The sequence below is a fragment of the Dipodomys ordii genome, unplaced genomic scaffold (genome assembly GCF_000151885.1).
Source record: "Dipodomys ordii isolate 6190 unplaced genomic scaffold, Dord_2.0 Scaffold187, whole genome shotgun sequence".
Taxonomy (NCBI): domain Eukaryota; kingdom Metazoa; phylum Chordata; class Mammalia; order Rodentia; family Heteromyidae; genus Dipodomys; species Dipodomys ordii.
The window spans coordinates 350625-356000 of NW_012267403.1; the positions used below are offsets into that span (position 1 = coordinate 350625).

At 37.2% G+C, this 5376-nt stretch overlaps 1 pseudogene; it reads right to left on the bottom strand.

Annotated features, from left to right (window-relative positions):
* Positions 1-4880, bottom strand: part of LOC105999301 — a 17210-nt pseudogene extending 12330 nt beyond the window's left edge.
* Positions 4881-5376: the final 496 nt, after the last annotated feature.

A 5376-nucleotide genomic window follows, 5' to 3' on the forward strand; every position in this document is an offset into this window, starting at 1 on the left:
GTTCAAGCCCCACGACCGACAAAAAAAAAAAAAGCACTAGACTGTGATTGAGATTTAGGATTGATCTTGAATTCTCAAAATTTTTGAATTTTTTAGCTCTTACATCTTAGTCTAGTCTCTATTCTCTTTTGAAATTGTAATATTAGTTATTCTACTTATCACACAACTAATGTGAGGAATAAAATTTCAAAAGAAGGATAATAATAACAAAAGTTCAGTATAAGGGAAGAAGGAATCAACTGGATTGGAAGAAATCTGGCAAAATACAGTAAAACTAAATGCCTTAAAATCTCTATGACTTAGCACTTTCCTAGGAACAAAACCTAGAGAAACTATTTTCCATAATGTACATACATAATATTCCTACCTTTGTTCCTGTCCAGAAAATAAAGAAAACATAATCAATGCAAATATTTGTAAATAGGAGGAGGATTACATATGTATATATTATTTATTTGTTTGTTTGTTTTATCAGTCATGGGGCTTGAACTTAGGGCCTGGGTGCTATCCCTGAGCTTTTTTGCTCAAGGTTAGTGTTCTACCACTTTGAGCCACAGTGCCACTTCTGGTTTTCTGTGGTTAATTGAAAATAAAAGTCTTATGGACATTCCTGCCTGGGCTGGCTTTGAACCTTGATCCTCAGATCTCAGACTCCAGGGTAGCTAGGATTACAGGCATAACCCACCAGCAGCTGGCTTTGTAACATTTTAATACAATGAAATATTATATAGTAGCAAAACAACTGGAATATCACTGCATTCATTAGCAAAGGGAAAGCACATAAACACAAGTTTGAGTAAGAAACCAGCTGTCAAACAATAACTATTTTCTGTATTTCTGAATCTATATGAAAATAATTTTGAATTTTCTAGCAATGACAGGAGGTGAAATAAAACATGCAGTAATGTTTAAAGTTTTCTTCTCTGGAGGTTAAGAAACTTAGTAATTAAATGAAACTACAGATCAAATGTACTTAACAGACATCTATAGACATACTCCACCCAACAGCTGCAGAATACATATTCTTCTCAACAATCGACGGACTTTTTGCAAACTATATCATATCTTAGGACACAAAGTTTTAACAAATACAAGAAAATTAAAATCATTTCCTGTATTTTATCACAGCACAATGAAATAAAAAAAAAGTAAATAAATGGGAAATCACAACATTCCTAGGGTCAAATGAAAATGAAAATACAACCTACCAAAACCCACAGGACGCAAAAACAAACAGCAAACAAACAACACTAAGAGAAGTTCTTAGCTATGAGTGCTGTCATGTAGGTTTTAAGAACATCAAACAGGTAAGGCCAAAGAAGAAACTCCCCAAGATGTATTGTAACTATAGTTAAAATACTAAATACACAAAACAAAAAAAGATATTGAAAATTCCAGAAAAGTGATTAATAACATAAAGATAAGCCCATTAGAATTTTCTCAATACAATGTAAGGAGGGCATGAAATGACATAGCAAAGCCCTAAAAGCTATATATATATATTTTTTTGCCCATCCTAGGGCTTGAACTCTGGGCCTGGGCACTGTCCCTGAGCTCTTCAGCTCAAGGCTAGCGCTCTAACACTTGAGCCACAGCGCCACTTCTGGCTTTTTTCTTTTTGCTTACGTGGTGCTGAGGAATCAAACCCAGGACCTCATGCATGCAAGGCAAGCACTCTACCACTGAGCCACCTTCCCAGCCCCAAGTTGAATTTTTAAAACGAGACCTAATCATTTGTTGCCTACAAAAAATGTATCTCACTGACAAATACAAACATAGGCTTACAGTGGGAGAATTGAAAATTATTTTCTAAGCAAACACACCCCCAAAGTGTGCAGTAATGACAGCACTTATTACTGGCAAAATAGGCTTGAAAGTAAAATTAGTCAGAAAAGACAAATGTCACTTCATTTTAATAAAGTGAACAACCAATCAAGAGAAAGTAAGGATTGTTAACATAAATGCACCAAATGTTGCCTAACCCAATTTCATTAAACAAATATTTCAGTACTTGCAAACCACAGTAATAGTGAGAAATTTCAGTATTCCACTTTAAAAAATAGATCATCCAGACAAAATAATCAATAAAAAAAACCCTCGGAACTAATTGACAATATAGATAGAAAGGACTTAACAGACATCTATAGACTATTTCTTTTTTTTTTTTTTTGTCAGTTGTGGGCTTGAACTCTGTGCCTGGGTGCTGTCCCTCATCTCTTCAGCTCAAGGCTGGAGCTCTACCACTTGAGCCACAGTGCCACTTCTGGCTTTTCCTGCTTATGTGGTGCTGAGGAATTAAACCCAGGGTCTCAACATGTTAGGCAAGCACTCTACCACTGAGCTACCTTCTCAGCCTCTATAGACTATTTCATCCAACATCTGTATTGTACATAATCTTCTCAGCAGCCTGTGGAGCAAAAAAGTTATTGTGTTAGTACATAAACCAAGTCTTAAACATTGTAAGAAAATCAACCTATTTAATACTATCAGATCACAATGGAACAAAACTAGAAAGTAGTGGCCAGAGACTACAGAAAATGTCCAAAAACATGGAGAATGAACAGTATATTGGGGAATGAATAGTGGGTCAGTGGAAAAATAAGGGGAGGGAGAATCAGAAATTTTTTAGAATATAATGAAAATGAAAATACAACTTAGAACCTTTAGAAGTTTGGGATACAGGAAAGGCAATTTTTAAATATTCAATTAGTTGTACAAGGGGATTATTTTAACATGCCTATTTATGTATGCAACATATTTGATGAGAGTCACCCCTTCCATCATTTGCCCCCTCTTATCCAATCACATCGTTTCCTCGGGCTGGGAAGGTGGCTCAGTGGTAGAGCGCTTAACTTGCATGCCTGAGGCCCTGGGTTCGATTCCTCAGCACCACATAAGCAAAAAGAAAAAAGCCGGAAGTGGCGCTGTGGCTCAAGTGGTAGAGCAGTAGCCTTGAGCTGAAGAGCTGAGGGACAGTGCTCAGGCCCAGAGTTCAGGCCCCACGACTGGACCCAAAAACAAAAAACAATAAACTGTCCAATCACATCGGTTCCTTGTTACATTTCCATGTATGTCTTTTGAGTGAAAAATGCAAACCAAAAGTCAGAAAGAAATAATGAAAAGGGCAAAAATTTGAGCCTAAATGAAATTAAAATAATCATTGAAAGAATTTTTTTGCTCAATTATTTTTAGTTGGTTAATTGGAGATAAAAGTCATAGACTTTTCTGGTTGGGCTGACTTGGTACAGACCTCTACCTCCTGATGAGCTAGGCTTATAGGTATGATCCACCAGGGCTCTGTATAGTTATTTGAAAAGATAATAAGATATTCCCTTACCTCACAGATGAATTCTTAACTCTCAGCACCTCAGAATATTAATGCATCTGGAGATAGGGCCTTTGAAAAGGTAATGAAGGTTAAATAAGGTCAGATGACTGAGAACTAATACATATGACTAGTTGGAAATAGGACCATTGTCAAGGTGATTATATTAAAATGAGGTTATTAGGTCTGGCTCTAATTTATTCTCTCTGATTGGAATCTTTATAAGAAGCTGAAATTCAGACATACAAAGAGACTTCATGGCTGCATGAATATAAATGAAAGACTCTATAAGAATACAGTGAGAGCTGGTTGCCAGTGGCTCACACCTATAATCCTAGCTACAGAGGAAACTCATATTTAAGGACTGAGGTTGAAGTGAGCCCAGGCAGACAACTTCAATTAAAAAATTTTAAATTATTATTATAAATGTGATGGTTACATAAGTCAAGTAATGAGTACATTTCTTTTTGGACAATGTCACCCCTTCCCTCACTCTCACCATTTTTTCCCTCCTGTCCCTACCCACAAGTCATATAGTTCATTTTTAACATAGTACTAGTGAGTACCACTGCTACATTTGTTCACCCTTTGCCCATCCATTTCAAGAGACTCATGTCCAATTAACTAACAAAAAACTGGAAGTAGTGTGACTCAAGCGGTAGAATACCAACTTTCAGCGAAAAAAGCTAATCAAAAATGTGACACCTAGAGTTTAAGATTCAGTACCAACACACACACACACACACACACACACACACACACACAAAGAGTACTTTCAAGTAAGGGAGAAAGACTTTGTAGGAGAAAACAATATCAATATCTTTATCTTGGACATCTAGGCTCTAAAACTGTAAAGTAAATCTCTGTTGTTTAAATGTGATTTTTTTCCCTTTTGTGTTACTAGTAAGTAGTTGTACAAAGGGGTTAAAATTCCATGTCAGGTTATAAGTACAGGCATTTTTTTGTCTGTCATGTGGCTTGAACCCTGGGCCTGGGCTCTGTCCCTCAGCTCTTCAGGTGTAGGCTAGCGCTCTACCACTTGAGCCACAGCACCACTTCTATTTATGTGGTGCTGAGAAATCAAACCTAGGGCCTAATGCATACAAGGCAAGCACTCTACCACTAAGCCACATTCCCAGCCCAAGGCATGTTTTTAAAAAAGTTTTTCTTTTTTACTTTATTGTTATTATAGAGGTGATATACAAAGGGATTACAATTACATGACTTTGGTAATGAGTATATTTCCTTTCATACAGTGTCTTTCCTTCCCTCCCTCCCTCCTTCCCATCTCTACCCACAAGAGTACAATGTATTTTTATCGTCACCCTTTCCTTCTTTCTCCCCCATTTTCCCCTTCTCATCTTTATCCTCAAGTTACATAGCTCATTTTTTGCATAATGTACACTGAATATAATGACTACTTTTGCTCTCCCTTCATCTGTCCATTTTTGTGCCCCTCATTGCCCTCTCCAAAACCATGTTTCCACTTCCTGGTATTGATTTTGATAAACAGTATATTAGTTATTCAGAGGCATTATACCTTTGGATCCGCCATCCATCACACTGTGCTTTAGTTAGTGTGTGCATAGAGCCCTGTATACACATACAGTATAATAGGGTTCCTTTTTCCATATCCCTGACAGCATTTGTTCTTTTAATTTTCCAGGCTGGCCAATCTTACTGGGATAAGATGGAATCTCAGTGTTGCGTTGATTTGCATTTTCTTTTTATAGCCAGAGATGTTGAGCATTTATGTGATTATTTTCTTATGACAGACCTAGTAGAGGTTTTCTGTTTTCAGTTCATTATTATTACTCTTACTTCATCATTATACTCTTAACTTGCTTGCTTATGCTTATTTTGCACTTATTGAGCTCCCTTGCCCTAGCTTCCTGAGCTTTGGTCTTACATTATTGAGATGTTTTAAGTTCTAATGTAAGCATTTTTTGGGGGGGTCCAGTCGTGGGGCTTGAACTCTGGGCCTGGGCGCTGTCCCTCAGCTCTTCAGCTCAAGGCTAGCGCTCTACCACTTGAGCCACAGCGCCACTTCT